At 46.0% G+C, this 18,910-nt stretch overlaps 1 protein-coding gene and 1 long non-coding RNA gene across 2 annotated transcripts in view; one reads left to right on the top strand and one right to left on the bottom strand.

Moving 5' to 3' along the window:
* LOC147021799 (uncharacterized) overlaps positions 1 to 18,910 on the bottom strand; it is an 84,622-nt gene that overhangs the window by 18,860 nt on the left and 46,852 nt on the right. The gene's annotated exons all lie outside the window — the stretch shown is intronic.
* LOC147021800 (uncharacterized) overlaps positions 1 to 18,910 on the top strand; it is a 43,868-nt gene that overhangs the window by 20,987 nt on the left and 3,971 nt on the right. The window lies entirely within an intron of this gene.

Below are 18,910 nucleotides of genomic sequence, written 5' to 3'. Positions count from 1 at the left end.
GGCCTTGCAGCAAAACAACAGCTGCCGATGAAGTTGGCCGGCCTCCGCCTTGAAGCAAAACACGGCCAGCCGATGAAGTTGGCCAGCTCTTGCCGTTCAGTGGAGGTTGGTGGAGGGAGTGCGGTGGTGCTGGCCACTTGGAAGGCGGGCTCGGACCTACCTACCTGTCTCCCTCCCACCTATCGCCTTTGCCTGTCACTGTCTATACCCACTCCCTTAATTTGTCAAACACCAATTTAGCCCCAACTTATTTTTTTTGTTGTTTTTATTTTTACTTCCCCACTATAAATCGTCCCCTAACCCCCTTTATCGTCTTTGTTCGGCTAACCTATTCTGTCACCTAGCCTACTCCCAACCCCTACGTTCCCTTCCCGGAGGGGAACAAGGGAGAGCTAACGTCCTGTGCTGAGGCCCAACGAAGCCTCAGAATGGCCTCCCCAGAGTTCGGCGATCTTAACACCAAGTGGGTCCAGCGGCCCACAACGACAGCGAGGGGATGGATGGTGCGGAGGGGTACATCTCCTAATCTACCCTAACCATTAACTCTTAAACTACCCCGGGGCTTTCAACAAGCGCCTCTCGCTTAAACTATTGGTTCTAACAACCCAGATTCCCGTCGCCTGTGTTGGTGTCCTCACAATTTCGGGCCTCGCCCCCCAATTTTCTCTCCGTGCCCTCACACGGTCTCCTGGCTGGGACACGTGGCTCCCTTTGGCAGGCACGACCCTCTGCAGATTCTCCCGCTATGGCACCCCCGGGCACTACACTGCCTCCGAGCCTACCAGCTCCCTAACACCGGGGAGTGCCCCCCATGGCACCTCCCCTGAAACGCACACGTGGCAGGCCGGCCTCCCGGGCCCCTTTCCGAGGGTCACCCGTGCCCACTGCACTGCCCACGCGGCTAATGGCGCCCCGGGCCCCCGCACCAAGCAGGCGCACCCGTGCCCACTACTCTATCCCGGCCCCCCATGGGCCCTTGGCCTACCGCGGCCGACTAGCCTGGTGCCCGGGGTACCCACTCAGCGATACTCACCTTTCGCAGCCACGCTCCCAAGCCCGTCAACAGGGCTCCTGCACCCCTCCAAATGGGTTTCGAGCCTACATTCCCACCAACAGCAAAACAACCTCCATTTTTCAATTTGACTAACCCAGCTAACTCACTTTATACTGACCCCGGGGTCCCTTGGGCGGGAGTCACTCCTCCCCCCAATCACTCATCGCACCATGCATTCCCCATTCACTCCATACACACAGACCCGCTGGCCTCACTCACTCACCAAGCACATGCTTCCACTTCACTCACCAACAACTCTTCAACACACACACCGCTGAACTCTGCCATCCTCCTAACTACATCCCCTAACTAACTCGTGCTCCCACGTCATCCCTTACACTAAAGCACGTTCCTTTTAACACTACGCAGCTAAACTACGTCCCCTCTACACACTCACCAGTCTGTCTCTGTCTCCTAACTCAAAAAATTCATTTTATTTCCCAACCTAAAGCTCACTAAATCCCTCTACCTAATCCATTCCACGGACTCCATGAGGACTTACCCCTGCCCCATGAAGTCGGTCTAACTAAGCTAACCCTTCCCCCTAACTAGTTTTCCATCCTGTGCCCAGGTAAGGGGGTCTTTCACCCCTTGCCCAGGAATCCTGTACACCCGAAAGTGAGGCTTGTTTTTCCTTTTTTTTTTTTTTTTTCATGCCCAGCACCTGCGCGGCAACTCAGAGCTCGCGCACTTTGCACCTGCCCGTGACGTCATGCAGCTGCACGTGTTCCTCGTCCCTCCTTGGACGGGACCATCCGGCAGAGATACCCCTCCTGCCGGATTCCAACCCCACGTGCAGCCATGACGTCACCGTGCGCATAAAAAAAAACACAAACCACACGTCTCGAGGGGTTCCCCACGCGAACACATGTGCTTTGCCCGTTGGAGCTTAACACACACGATCGCGTGGAGAACCCGTCCGGTCCAAATCCATTTACCTGCCTAACTTTGTCCGTCCGCGGGATCGGCAAATCCACCGCGTGCGTTTCCGGACCGGGACTTCACTCTCGCAAGCGAGCACGTGGTGGTCTCGTGCGTTGCACAGCACGAACCGCGTGCTCACTGCTGGGTGAACCCGGCACGGTCCTCGAAACAACTACAGCCGCTACCCGGCTTTCTCTCCTCTGTCGCCGTCGTCGTCTCCATTCAACCCACGCACACCTGCGTGTCACGACGCACACAGTCCACACCATTAAACTCACACCGGGAGACGCGGCTGCGTGCTCCCGCATGCCAACCGACATCTCCCTCTCATACCGCTCTCTCACACACACGGTCTCCCTTGCATAACCCATACCACTCACACGTGGTGCTCCATTCACTCGTCCCTCACTCACACACGCGGGGGCACTCAACCGCGGTTCCTCATCCACACACGGTGCCTCACCCACACACGCGGGGGCACTAACCCGCGGTGCCTCACTCACACACCGTGCCTCATCCACACACGGCGTGCTGGGAAGCACGTACTCCGGCACCATCGCCACCACACCACTCACACACGGGGTCGCTTCCACACACGGGGACGCACTCACACCTTGCACCACACACACAGGGACAACCATACTGGGGATTCGTGTCCCCACAAGGGTCTCCGGGGCCTCTATACCCCCCAAGCTTTCCGTGCACCCGTCCACAGCACTCGTCCCCTCAACCTCGCAAAACACGACCGAACTCACCTGGTCGTGACTCGCCTCAAGGGGGCATACTCCCTCCCCTCGTTCCTGGAGGAGGCCATCCCGCTGCTCGCACCGGGTCCCTACACGCTCCGCGAGCTCACCCCCATTGTCCTCCACTACCTCCGTGTGTGCGTGCGCGTCACTTACCCCGTCTTCATCGTGTAGTCTTCCCTCTATCGTTCCCATCTCCCGTGTCTCTGCCAACTCTTCACCCTTTACCTCCCTTGTCTCAACTATTATTTCTGTTGTCGTCACCTCGTGTCTCGTCTCACACGTTTTGGTCTCCCCATTTAATTTTTCCCTTTCGGTCATCGTCACGACCCTCGCCCAACACGTTCCACGAATTATTTTTTCACCCGCCTCCACCGCGGGCCTGTCAGCCGTTGCACCCCCACCCAGCTCGTTTGATCCCACACGTGGAGTCGCCATTTTTATCTCCCCGGTCACGGCCTTCATGCCCGCCTGCAGGCTTCGGCCCATGTTCTGCGTCTCACCCCGCAGCTTTTTCATTTCTTCCTTCATGTTTGCTTCCATTCCGTTTATTTGCTGTGTATTCGCATCCATCTTTTCGTTCATGCCTTTCATTTCGTTTTTTATTTCATTTGTCATTGCCGCCAGCATGGCGCATAGCTGGGCCACGTCGGGTGCGCTCAGCTGAGCCGTTTCAGCAAGGGTTTTGGTGGAGAGGGGGGGGGGAGGTGTCATACACTGCGGCCGCTGCCGCACCCATTTCAGGTTCTGGGTTTAGTTGGGCGAGTCCGTGTTCCTGCACAATCAACATTTCCTGCACGGGGATTCCATCCTGGACCATGGACTCTACATTATTACACATATACATTTCTAATACCCCCGGCTCCCGCTCGCCTTGAGACGCCATCTTGCTTCTCGTGAAGGGTTAATTTGCTCGCTCGTAATTTGGAGGGAATCGGGGGTCGCTTCTCTCACCCCTGGACCGATTCCCGTGAATTTCGCTGGAGACAGGAGAGCCCGTTTTCCTGTTCTCCGATACCAGTGCCGCGAGGAGGGCGATGAATTTGTATCGCACGACCTGACACCAGTGTTGCGGTATTCGCGCCCGCCGGCGTGCTGACGGCCACGTAACTCGAATCGCGGCACGTCGCCCACCGGACGGACAATCCAGTCGTGACCCTCTCGGACTAACGCCGGGAACCAGTCACGGGTGGACCTTTCGGTCTCACCGCGATCGAGCCAATCAGCCCCCGCGTGGGATAGGGTTGCTCGCCAAATTCGAACTACCTAAGTACCCACGCGGAGGGTAGACCGGGCGATCGCACCTCGCCGCAGGTCGACTTCGGACACGGGCCACTTAAGCGACCCGTTCCGTACTATCAGAATAACCGAGCGGTGTTATCGTCGACCTCGACGGTTCGATTAATTATCGGGCGTATTCAGCCCACTACCAACCCTTTACGTGAAGCAAGATGGGGGTTCAATGGGGGAAAAGACGAAGCGAAGCGGGAGAACAGTTCAACAATAAAGCACATTTATTCTCGGCACACGGGAAGCACACAAATACAATTCCACCAAATGCACACAAAAAAGAAAACACAATTCCATTTACACAAAAAGCAAACATAAAAGTGAAAACACAGTGCAGAGCTAATTCCGACTACCGAGCACACGGCAACACTTACACAATTCTACTTCACAGACGGCGCCGACAACACATACCCAAAACCAAGGAAAAGAAATACCCTCAAGAATGAGGTAGGCCTGGGGCCGAGACCTGGTCGGGCCTACCCGTCTGGTGATGAGACGCGGAGCGGCGATGGCCCCGCAACCCGCGGGCCTCGTGGACAGTGCCTGGCAGGGGGTGGGAACGGGGCCCCCTTGGTCGCACTATCTCAGCGCGGGGGGAAACAGGAGGGGGTTGCTGATGCTCGGGGTATAGAGGATCTTTATTATGTGCGCGACGAGCGTCTCCACCTCGGCCAGGTCGCGCTGCCGGCCTCCCAGGGGTGCAGCTCCCTGCACGACGCGAGCACCCCCTCGTCCGCCCTCGCCGCCTCTCCACAGCTCGTCCCCTCCGTTCCGACTTCAACGCACACGACGAGCAGCTCCACCGCCCGCGAAGTCTTGACTCTCTGTTCCGACTCCTTCGCCTCGTTCCGACTTTTACTACCCTTTTGACTGACGAACACCGTCCTTTTATCCCCCCGTAACTTCGCCTTTGACCCCCTCCCTTTGACCTTTCAACTCGCTCCCCATTGGCCCGAGAAAAAGTGGGCGTGAAGGCTTTTTGATCCACAAATTTGCATATATCGATCGCCCTGGGGGCGGGGCCAATTCGCCCCTCGCTCACCGATTGGACGGCAAAAAGTGGGCGTGTGTCGTTTTGGATCCGTTTTTGAAGCAGAAAATCCGTGATTTTGTACACGCTGTTCAACGTGCGCCCTACACGAGTCCAGCATCGGTGCCCATGAGTGGCGCGAGATGACGGTGATGCGATGGTGGCGAGTTGCGACGGTAAAGGTCATGGCGGTTGTGGTGAAGCGGCGTTGTGGTTGGTGGTTGTTGTTGTGGTTGTGATGGTGGCGATTGGTCCAAAATAAAGATAGTAAAAGAAAAACGGCTATCCTGAAGAGTCGCAGCACGTATAAATGACATGTATTCCCACTAGACAACGGGTTTGGGCCTAACTACACATGCACTTACCGAGATACCTCACCTAAGGGACCTGAATGGTGGTTTGCGAATCTGGTAACCACAACAATATATACAGCTCTGGAAAAAAATTAAGAGACCACTGCAAAATTATCAGTTTTTCTGGTTTTACTATTTATGGGAATGTGTTTGAGTAAAATGAACATTTTTGTTTTATTCTATAAACTACTGACAATATTTCTTCCAAATTCCGAATAAAAATATTGTCATTTAGAGCATTTATTTGCAGAAAATGACAACTGGTCAAAATAACAACAAAGATTCAGTGTTTTCAGACCTCAAATAATACAAAAAAACAAGTTCATATTCATTTTAAACAACACAATACAAATATTTAACTTAGGAAGAGTTCAGAAATCAATATTTTGTGGAATCACCCTGATTTTCAATCACAGCTTTCATGCGTCTTGGCATGCTCTCCACTTTCACTGGCCTGCTTTCACATTCCTGTTGGGTGACTTTATGCCACTCCTGGCACAAAAATTCAAGCAGCTCGGCTATGTTTGATGGCTTGTGACCATCCATCTTCCTCTTGATCACATTCCAGAGGTTTTCAATGGGGTTCAGGTCTGAAGATTGGGCTGGCCATGACAGGTCTTGATCTGATGGTCCTCCATCCACACCTTGATTGACCTGGCTGTGTGGCATGGAGCATTTACAATTACAATTTATGATGATTTGACAGCTCGATTTGACAGATTTGACCAAAAATGTGGCAGCTCGCCCAACTTCGCCTACAATCAAAATGATGCATCATAATTTTGTGAAGCAGCATGGACCACAGGCTTTTGGCTACTGGGGTGAGTCCATGACCCAGTGCCATTGGAATTGTCAGGTAAATAAGCAGGATGTGTTATATATGCACGTAAGCAATATGCATGTTTTTTATTCATGGTTGCACACTGGGTTATTTTTATTATTTTCGGGACGATCGCAGCAGTGATCTGTTGCATTTACACCACACAATAAAGGGATGAGCAAATTCTTTAATAAATGTCGGCCAATTTGTATGAAAATAAAGAAGGATGTTCCTTCATGCATGTAATTCAAATAAAGGGATGAGCAATTTGCTTGATTTTTGTTGATATCGCAGTTGTAGTTGGTGTTTTGAAGATTGCGTCTGTTGAGGTTATAAATGGGAGTGATGAAAACCTGGTTTTGGCTTCACAGTTAAGGTGACCGGCTTAAGTTCTTCAGGTCTTGAGTTCAAGCCCCAGTCCTGCTGTTAAATAACATCAGATGGTAACTGTAATAAACCAGAACGGGTAGAGCGTGGTGGAGGTAATTAAAAAATATGGATAAATATCTTCAATATCTACTCTAAATGGATGAGGTGTGTGTGTGTGTGTGTGTGTGTGTGTGTGTGTGTGTGTGTGTGTGTGTGTGTGTGTGTGTGTGTGTGCGTGTGTGTGTGTGTGTGTGTGTGTGTGTCATGTTTTTTTGTGGAGTTCCACTGGAGCTTTCTGATGTGGATTGTGATACACCAAAATGATCATCATGACCTCCTGGGGTGATTCGACGAATTAAAATTCAGCTACCATAATCCTCTGAATAAAGGGACAGCAATAACAGTTTGATTACAGGAGTGCAGGACATGGCCTTACTGGGTCTTTCCAAAGGGGACTGTGATGCACCAAACTGATCGCCATTAGTTTCTACGTTGATTAGACCAATGAAAATTTGATTCAATGGACTAACGGGCTCACTCGTTATGACAAATTATTGTTTGAAATGGTGATTTGAGAAAGCATGGCATCGACATAAGTGAACTCATACTTTTGTACCCCACTGTGTATATAATACACGCACGCGCGCGCGCGCGCACACACACACACACACACACACACACACACACACACACACACACACACACACACAGTATGTCATGCATTATTTGCGTGTATATAACGTGTAATATGAATACACACATGTGAACAGTTTGATTTTGTTGCAAGGTTCACATCAGATTGGGACAAACGTGAAAATCTTCAATCAGTTTTGGACTCAAATCTCTCCTGAAAATATTAAAATGCATTTGGATAAAAAAAACCCTCATCCTGAAATAACGGTTTCCCTTCATATCCGAAGAATGCCGTTCACATCAAACATGCGAACCACCTGGTCAATTCGTTTATAGTGCACAAGCTGCGGCACTCACAGTAACTACACTCTATGACAGCATTCATGGTATAAAGGAGACTCGAGGAAGAACAGACCACTGCTGCACATCCATAAATAACAGCATTATTCCAAAGTGGCGAAATATCTCGAGGTAGTGTCAATGTGGTTTGGCCTCCATGGGAATGTGCCGTTGTCAGTGTGTGCTTGTGAAATTACTCCACATCAGCATTGGTGATGGACCAACCATGCCAAAGGCATTCGTGAGTCATTGCCTTCAGAGGATGGTATTGAAAACAACTTCGTGAGATGCAACGACATGGGTTCACTGACAACGGAAAGTACGAGGGACGTTCACACAGACACACAGACACACAGACACAGACACACACACCTCTTATACGGTCCTGTGCAAAAGTTGAGGTTGTTCCAACGACATTAATACTTTCGTGTCAATTCATGAAATTATCAGTGACAACAGTCATATATGTTTATTATTGCAAATTAACAGCCTTTTATCGCAACATATTTTTTTATATTATTGCAGCCTTTTATATTATTGCACCAAACTGCTAAAGTCAACAAGAAAGAGCAATCAATTATTGTTGACCCTCGCCAAGACTTGTTTTGTGTGGTTTTTATAGTACGTATTTTATTGACGTACTCACATTTTAATTGCACCATAGAAACTTTAAAGACGTACTCACATTCTAATTGTGCATCCAATATAAAAAGTTCGTTCTCAGTCTAACCACTCACTGACTCACTGACTCACTGATATTAAAGATCGGTACCTTCCAGGTAATGTAGAAAGCTGAAATTTTGCGTGCCGATGGACATCGAAGCCAGTACACCGTTACAAAAAAAATCACAGAACTGTTGGAAAGCATCCATCAATGAAAATATAAATAAGTTAAAATAAATAAATGAAAACGACAAATGCAGGTGAGCGAACTGAGACAATGGGGAAGCACGCACGGTTCGTTCATGCTTACCATGCGACAAGCACTCCCCGCTAGTACTTCATAGAGGTACTAGCAAAGGGACCCACAGCTTGTGCAGAAGGAATTTGGAGTTTAGAAAAAGAGATCAGGGCACCTTGTATAATTCCAATTAATTCCTCAAATATAATTCAGCAGGAAATACAATAATAATAATAATAATGATAATAATAATAATGTAATTATTAATACAGTATATTATGCAACACTTAATATTAAATAGCAGGCAAAACGGGCAATAATATGAAACAATAAGGGAATACTACACAATGGTGAGGACTGCAGTGGTTCTGGTTGGACAACATTTTCAGTTTGGTTGTTGGGTGTCAGAATTGTTGGCTTGGCGAAATAGATAAAAGGATAAATGACAGGTTGGAATTATTTCATTTGAAATATTCAAACTGGAAGATGTGTTATGGAGCAAGAAAAAGTGTTATTTTAAAACACTACATGTACGAATGTTACCCGATTTTGTCTATCTTTTGGGACCTTTCATTTTGAGGGTACAGCCTCGTGAGCATGTCAAAGCCTGAAGCCTCGGCCTACCGTCAGGTGTGCTTTTATCTTCTTTGTTAGACATCGCACGTATGTAAATAAACACTCGTTTTACTCTGCATGCGTTACGCATCACATGCAGCAAATTTCACCTCCCTGCGCTTTGTATTCATTGTTAATTTTTTTTTAAACACTTTTGTACACCACTTTTGAGGCCCGGTTGCAAGTCAACATCTATATTTCCAAAAAAAGAGACGTAATTACTCTTTAATGGAAAACGTTTTTTGTTTTTTTATCCTGAAAAAAGAGACCGGAGTGAACACACAGTCGTGTGACAAGATTGGCCTTTAAAAGCCTTCTTAAATCATCCTTTTGAAGTGGAACAGACATCACACAAACACACCCTGTTGTGCCTTTCGAACGTCTACACCCCCTTTCAAATTTTTCACCTTTTGTTGCCTTACAGCCTGGAATTAAATTGCATTAAATCAGACTTTTTCCACCTTTACTTACACATTGTAACCCACAACTTCGAAATGAAAAACAAATTCTACAAATTTCAGAAAATTTATTTAAAATACAAAACTACAATATCTTGGTTGGATAAGTGTCCACCACTCCCCGCCCCCCTGCCCCCGAGTCAGTACTTGGTGGAAGCACCTTTGACAGCAATTAGAACTATGAGTTTGCTGGAATAGGTCTCTCCCAACTTTGCACACCTTGATTGGGCAATATTTACCCATTCTTCTGCACAAAACTATTCAAGCTCAGTCAAGTTGCATGGGGAGCATTGATGGACAGCAATCCTCAAGTCGTGCCATAGATTTTCGACTGGACCCAGGTCAGGGCTCTGACTGGACCACTCCAGGACATTTAACTTTTTGTTCCTTAGCTATTCCGGTGTAGCTTGGCTGTGTGCTTCAGGGCGTTGAGATGCTGAAAGGTGAACTTCCATCCCAATTTCAGCTTTCTTGCAGTGGGAAGCAGGTTTTCCTCTCGGATTTTTTTCTGTATTTTGCTTCATCCATTTTCTCTTCTATCCTCACAAGTGCCCCAGTCCCTGCTGATGAGAAACATCAGCATAACGTGATGCTACCACCTCCATGCTTCACAGTAGGGATTGTGTTCTTTGCGTGATGTGCTGTGTTGGGTTTGCGCCAAACATAACATTTTGCATTTAGGCCAAAAAGTTCCATCTTGATTTCGTCAGACCACAAAACATTTTGCCACGTGGCTTCAGAATCTCCAGAGTTGTTTTTTTCATACCACAAATGGGACTCCAGGTGAGCTTTTTTGTGTAATGGCTTCCTTCTTGCCACCCCATCATATAGGCCAGAATTGGGGTGTGCTTAGGATATTGTTGTCACATGCACACAGTGACCAGTCTTTGCTATAAAGGTATGTAGTTTTTTCAAAGTTGCCATTGGTCTCTTGGTGGCCTCTATGATCAGGCTCCTCCTTGCTTGGTCATCCAGTTTGGAGGGACAGCCTGATCTAGGCAGAGTCTTGGTGGTGCCACACACCTTCCACTTCTTAATGATTTTCTTGACTGTGTTCCAAGGGATATTCAAGGCCTTTGAAATATTTGTAAACCCATCCTCTGATCTGTGCCTTTCCACAACTTTATCTCAGAGGTCTTGTGAAAGCTACTTTGCTGCTCATGGTTGAGTCTTTGCTGTGAAATGCACTACCCAGCAGAGGAAACCTACAGGAAAGGCCGATTTTATTCTGAGACTAGAAGGGCACTCGGTAGAGTGCATACCTCCACCACACTGTGCCTGATCCATGAGAACAAATCAGGCCCAATACATTTTTGGAATATCATGCTATGCAGTACTTTATCATTTTTGGTCCAACCTCAAAATTATCCGTGACCTCAGCATCCTCACCACAAACAGATACAAATGAGATAGCAGCATCTTAGATGTGACTGAAAGCCTGCATATTTGTTTTGACCCAGGAAACCCATAATCCCAGTGGCTTCGACCCCTCATTCAGCACCTTGAGTCCGTCAAAGGGATATCCAAAGTCGACACAAAGATGACTGCATAAATTGTCAGAGATCTTGTCAAAAATCAAGGTCAGAGATCTTGACACTCACAAGCGATGTACCACAGCTTGATTTCTCTGACATCCTCCCCAGAATCCAGTCCATACAAGGGCTGAAAAGTGTGGGGGAGAGTGAACACCCCTGACAAACTCCATTAACAACTGGAAATAAGTCAGAGATGGAACCACCACATCTCACAGCACTCTCAGCACGAGAGTATAGTTCAGAATTCAGATTGATCAGTTCTGGTGGCACCCCATGAAGACTGAGAATCCACCAAGGGCATCCTGATTCACTGAATCGAACGCTTTGCAGAGATCAACACAGGGTGCAAGCAGCCTCTTCGAAAACTCTCATCTGCATTCGGTGAGGACCCGAAGAGCAAGGATACGGTCAATCGTTGATCTCTTTGGTGTAAAGCCTGACTGCTCTGGGCACTGCTGCTCAAGCCGATGGTGGCAAACTCTATCAAGAATTATCTGAGCAAAGACCTTGCCCAGCACTGAGAGCAGCATCACCCCTCGGTAGTTGTAGTCCTGGTGATCACTCTTCCCTTTCCAGAGAGGGACAACAAGGCCCCTCTTCCAGTCAGTTGGGATTATGCCCATTTTCCAAACCGAGCACGGAACTGCCTGCAATGACACTAGTACAGCATTTCCACCAGCCTTGAGAAGTTCATCATGGATACCACAGATCCCAGGATTTTTACCCCATTTCAACCAGTTCACCACAGCCTGTGTTTCCACAAATGAAGGTGGACCACAGTTGATTGGAGGGTCAGCAATAACAATGATAACACCCCTGACATCCAACTCAACAGCTGGTGGGTCAGCCTAGTTCAGCCGCTTAAAGTAACTGGACCAGCGGGCTTGACTCGGACCCTGCCAGCATTCGGACCCCTCTAGTTTTAAATAGCCCTTCCCTTATACTTAGTGGGTTGATTGGACAAAATGCGTTGCAACGGCTTTTAATGCAGGTCTTTATTCCCATTCTTTATTCTTTTATCTGTTTCACTTTACTTCACACAGGACTTTCTCTATCAAGGAAGCATGCTGGCCACAGCAAAAGGTAGCTCAATTTGCATATGCACACCATTTCCTGTTCAAACCTCACACTACTCCCCAAATGGTGCTCATCTCAGACCTTCACCATACTCGAACTCCAACATTGCGACATTTCTCCAACAACCACAACGCCTTCCGAAAAATCCCCACATCACCGGACCACAGCTCAAACTCACTGACACTCACCACTGATGTGACAATCTCGATGACTGCCATCACCATCACAAACTCACCACACTACAATCGCGATGCTACACCACTGCTGCCATCGCTCAATCACCATCACCACCGATGTTCACCCCCTCCCTCTGGACTGGCAGAAGACAATGGAGTGGCCCTTACCCTTATAGATACTCAGGGCTGGACATTCTGGCATCTGGCTTGGGGCACGAGTGTGCGCTGTGCGGAGTTCAACATTGTGGGGATAGCCCAAGCATTCCACTGAACTGTGGCCTCCATTGGTGTCTGGCACGTGTTGGTGGCCAGAGAGCGCCATCAGGTGCCCTCACCCCATGTTATTCTTGGAGCTCCTTTGCATATCAAAGCACAGAGTGAATGGGGCCATTTATAGTGCCGGTTCCTCGCCTGAGTGGAGTTAGCACCGTGGCAAAGGTCCGTACGCCAATGAGGGCATGGGGAAACACCCATCGCTCTGCCTGGAAACACCAACCGCTGCCCTCACCCACCCTCTTGCCCGCCCTTCTCCCATCTGGCCCGCCTGCTCTTTGTTCTTATAGTCCATGGAGCAGAGTGCTGGATAAGCAAAGACCAGACCAAGCATTGCCGTAACCCATAAACATTTTCATGAACGAATTTCTTTACACTCACAATTATGACAATCCTCTCACACATTCTTTACTCGATTTCAAAATCCCCTGACATACATCTTTCATCTTCCTCTCCGTATCCACCAATGACTGCACACCTCACCGCACCTCCTCCAATCATGCACTTTATACACCTTCAGTTTTCCCTCCCGCCTCCTCCCCCTCCCAAGTGACTGGGAAGCGTGGGCCCATCGACCATGCCCGGTACAAAACAAGAGGTCACAAACACTTTGCTCTTTTGTCGTCTCACTTCCTTTATAATTTCCTCATGTATGTGTCTGATGGCACCTGTCTTGTTAGTTATAAGATAAGCCTGGAGAAGTTTAGTATAAAAATACACGACATGGCCAAAAGTATGCTGACACCCCTGCTAATTACAGGATGCGGCTATTTCAGCTACACCCATTGCTGACCCGTGTATACAATCAACCACACAGCCACGCAATCTCCATACACCAACATTGGCAGTAGAATGGGCCGAACTGAAGAGCTCAGTGACTTTCAACGTGGCACCATCATAGGATGCCACCTTTCCAACAAGTCAGTTTATCAAATTTCTGCCCTGCAAGAGCTGCCCCGGTCAACTGTAAGTGATGTCATTGTGAAGTGGAAACGTTTAGGAGCAACAATAGCTCAGCCGTGAAGTGGTTGGCCATGTGAAGGACGGGACCGCCAAGTGCTGAAGCACGTAGTGTGGAAAAATCATCTGTCGTTGGTTGCAACACTCACTACTGAGTTCCAAACTGACTCTGGAAGTAATGTCAGCACAAGCACTGTTCGTCGGGACATTCATGAAATGGGTTTCCATGGCCGAGCAACCGCACACAAGCCTCAGATCACCATGCGCAATGTCAGGCATCAGCTGGAGTGGTGTAAAGCTCACCGCCATTGGACTCTGGAGCACGGAAACGCGTTCTCTGGCATAATGGATCACGCTTCACCATTTGACAGTCCAATGGACGAATCTGGGTTTGGCGGATGCCAGGAGAACGCTACCTGCCCGAATGCATATTGCCAACTGTAAAGTTTGGTGGAGGAGGAATAATGGACTGGGGCAGTTTTTCATGGTTCGGGTTTGGCCCGTTAGTTCCAGTGAAGGCAAATCTTAATGCTACAGCAAACAATGACATTCGAGATGATGCTGTGTTTCCAACTTTGTGGCAACAGTTTGGGGAAGTCCCTTTCCTGTTTCAGCATGACAGTGCCCCTGTGCACAAAGCGAGGTCCATACAGAAATGGTTCGTCAAAATCGTTATGGGAGAACTTGACTGGCCTGCACAGAGCCCTGACCTCAACCCCATCGAACACCTTTAGGATGAAATGGAATGCTGACTGCGAGCCAGACCTAATCGCCCAACATCAGTGCCCGACCTCACGAATGCTCTTGTGGCTGAATGGAAGCAAACCCACAGCAATGTTCCGACATCTAGTGGAAAGCCTTTCCAGGAGAGTGGAGGTTGTTCTTGCAACAAAGGGGACCAACTCCATGTTAATGCCCATTATGTTGGAATGAGATGTTAGGCAAGCAGGTGTCCACATACTTTTGGCGATGTAGTGTCGCTCTCCCCTGTGTCTCTATCTTGTAAATACTTGCATTTCTTTTGCCCCACCTCATCAATCCTTGCTTTCCCTTGCTGTACATATTGCTTTTCTAACAAAACCTTTTATTGCTTTACATGCCCTTCCTTGCCCTCGCTTTATAAATAAGTTGTTCTCATTGTGAATGTACACAGTTCGTCCTGTCTTTTGCTCCATTAGTCCAGTGTAGTCTGCACGCAGATGGCCGGGATTCTTTACTCCATGGATTGGCTCTTGTTTTTCGGTGCATACTTGGCAGCTTCACTCAACTGTACCTGATCAGGTAAGTTAACGCAAATACGCATCAAGGGCATGAGACCCCCATTGGAGCGGAAATCCACAGATAAAGTACCATGCAAATTCGTGAATCCCTGCCTGGATTGGCAATACCAATCGGCATTCATGGTTGCTCAACAATACGCAGGAGCACAGAATTATTCATGCCTGGTGACCTCAGGACCAGGTGTTCGGGAGGAACTGAAGAGCTTACCCTCTTGGTGAAACTTGCACCCTGAATCCATAACAAAATACAGTACATATATATATATATATATATATATATATATATATATATATATATATATATATATATATATATATATATATATATATACACATACATACATATATATACGAGGTCCATCTAAAAAGTAACGGGACTGAGCCTGCTGTGTGCTCCACTTACACAACTTGAATGAACGGGTTGCATCACAGTCCTTCGCAACATTCCAGCAATATATATGATTGGTGATGGTTGACTGCGCTCATTGTGTGATTTTTTTTACAGGTCGTGCTTTACACATTGTCTCGTCTGAGTCGTCGCACTCTGAGTCATGAGTAGAGAGCCAATCTGAAGTTTTTTGCCAAGCTTGGAAAAACACCTTCTGAATCCTTCACAATACTGCAGAAAGTCTACGGGGAAGAAACGATGTCACGTACACATGTATTTGAATGGCACAAGAAGTTCAAATAGGGATGGGAGGAGGTTGAAGGCGATGCACAGTCTGGAAGACCTTCAATGAGCAGAACGGCGGACAACATCGAGTGTGTGAAGCAGATGGTGTGGGCAGATTGTCAACTCATGGTGTGGATGATTGCTGAGGAACTTTCCATCAACAAGGACACTGTCTGGTGCATCATCACTGAAAATCTCGAAATACGCAAGGTGTGCACAAAGATCGGCCCCAAGCTGTTGTCCGAGGACCAGAAACAGCAAAAAGTCACTGTCTGTCAAGACATTATCGAGCACCTTGAGGACCATCCAGTCCTGCTTGGGAGAGTCATCACTGGCAATGAATCATGGATATTTGAATACGATCCCGAGACCAAATGCCAGACTCATCAGTGGAAAAGTCTGGCATCACCAAGACCAAAGAAAGCAAGGATGTCGAAGTCGAAGATCAAGGTGATGCTCATCGCGTTTTTTGACATCAAGGACATCGTCCACTTCGAGTTTCTACCACAGGGTCAAAAAGTGAATCAACACGTGTACAAGGAGATCCTCCGGTGCCTCATGAGATCAGTCCGGGACAAGAGGAGTGATCTGTGGGAGAACAGCACCTGGGTGCTCCACCATGACAACGGGCCTGCTTACAGTGCCCTGAGCATCCGACAGTTTCTGGCGGAAAGGAACGTGCCAACTCTGGAGCAACTCCCGTATTCGCCAGACTTGGCCCCTTGTGATTTTTTTTTCCTATTCCTCAAGCTCAAGTGGATGATCAAGCGGACCCGATTTTCTGATGTGGAGGCCATCAAAGGGTCGTGATGACGGAGCTCTGGAGGATTCCAGAAGAACCTTCCGGGGGTGCATTGAAGTATGGAAGAAGAGGATGGACAAGTGTGTGAGACTGGAGGGAAACTATTTTGAAGGGGCAAGCGATGATTTCTATATATTTTTTGGAATAAAATTTCTGTGAAGTTAGTCCTGTTACTTTTTAGATGGACCATATATATATATATATATATATATATATATATATATATATATATATATATATATATATATATATATATATATATATATATATATATATATATATATATATATATATATATATATATATGTATCTGTGTGTGTAGAAATATATATATATATATATATATATATATATATATATATATATATATATATATATATATATATATATATATATATATATATATATATATATATATATATATATATATATATATATATATATATATATATATATATATATATATATATATATGTGTGTGTATATATATATATATATGTATATATATATATATATATATATATATATATATATATATATATATATATATATATATGTATATATATATATATATATATATATATATATATATATATATATATATATATATATATATATATATATATATATATATATATATATATATATATATATATATATATATATATATATATATATATATATATATATATATATATATATATATATATATATATATATATATATATATATATATATATATATATATATATATATATATATATATATATATATATATATATATATATATATATATATATATATATATATATATATATATATATATATATATATATATATACACACATACTAGTGGGGTGTGCTTATACATTGTTAGCTTACTGTTAGGAGTAGGGTTAGGGTAAGCTTATACATTGTGTAAGCATACAAACTGTGCCTCCCCATTGTCTCAGGTCACTCATCTGCATTTGATTTTTCATTTATTTATTTTCATTAACGGATGCTCCCAACAGTTCTTTGATCTTTTTTCCTGCTGTATCGGCGTCTATGTCCGTCGATGTCAGTCTATGTCCTTTGTCCTCCACAAGTACCGTGCTTCACATTGTCTCGGGTCACTTACCTGCATTTTTTTTCATTTATTTCTTTTTCATTTATTTATATTTTCATTTATGGATGTTTTGCGATTCTCTTTTTTTGCTTTTTTTCCCCAATGTTCCGGCTGCAATGTCCAATGGCACGCAAAATTTCAGCTTTCTATGTCACCCAGAAAGTATCGATCTTTAATTTTGTTTATCAATCAGTAAGTGGTTCGAAAGATTGTTATAATTATATTATATATATATATATATATATATATATATATATATATATATATATATATATATATATATATATATATATATATATATATATACATGAGCAAATACCACCCATCGCTTCACTGATGGGAATAGTAAGATGGAGGAGAGAGAGAGAGGGGTGGGAGAGAAAAAAGGGTGAAGAGTGAGTAACTGGAGGGGGATAGAGAAAGAAGGGAGGGGGAGCAACGATGGGTGGGCGAGCGAAGAGGGAGGGAGAGTAAGGAGGGTGGGGGAAAGTAAGGCAGTGTGAGGTGAGCGTAAGGCAAGGCAGACGTGTAATGCAACGATAATTATGATTCATACTGTCTCATCAAAATGATTCTGCATCTAATAACAGTGAAGATTGAAACAAAATTAAGTCTGAAATCCATTTTCTACCGGTCATATGCTAAATACCACCCAGAGACAAACACCACCAGGACACATCCAGAGATAAACACCATCCTGACACGTCTAGATCCATGCTGTCCGGAAACAAACACTGCCTGGATACGTCCAGAAACAGACTCCCGTCCAGGCATAAACACCACCCAGACACGTCCAGATATAAATACTGCCCAGACACGTCCAGAGACAAACACCACCCAGACACGTCCGGAGACGAATACCACCCGGACACTTCCAGAGACAAACACGACCCAGACACGTCCGGGGACAAACACCACGCAGACATGTCCAGAGACAGAAACTGCCTGGACATAACCACCATCCAGACACGTGTGGAAATAACCACTGTCCAGACATAACCACCGTCCGGATACATTCAGAGATATCCACCATCCAGATTTGTCGAGAGACACACACACACACACACACACACACACACACACACACAGAGAGAGAGAGAGAGAGAGAGAGAGAGAGAGAGAGAGAGAGAGAGAGAGAGAGAGAGAGAGAGAGAGAGAGAGAGAGAGAGAGAGAGAGAGAGAGAGAGAGAGAAAGGTGTGGGAGGATGGTGCTGCACTGCATTAGGAGGGGTTAGAGAGAGGATGGGACAAAGAGAGAGAAAGGAAGGGGGGTGGGGTTAGGAGAGTTAGCAGAGAGAATATGTCATGCTTTATGAACAACACACACACACACACACACACACACACACACACACACACACACACACACACACACACACACACACACACACACACACACACACACACACACACACACACACACACACACACACTATACACTCAGTTTACAAAACATTAGGAACATCTTCCTAATATTAAGTTGCACCCCCTTTT

This window comes from Eptatretus burgeri, chromosome 8 (genome assembly GCF_056783735.1).
Source record: "Eptatretus burgeri isolate ZD-2024b chromosome 8, Ebu_testis_v1, whole genome shotgun sequence".
NCBI classification, from domain to species: Eukaryota; Metazoa; Chordata; class Myxini; order Myxiniformes; family Myxinidae; genus Eptatretus; species Eptatretus burgeri.
Note: the sequence above shows the minus strand (reverse complement) of the source record. Positions and strands in the feature narration are given on the sequence as shown.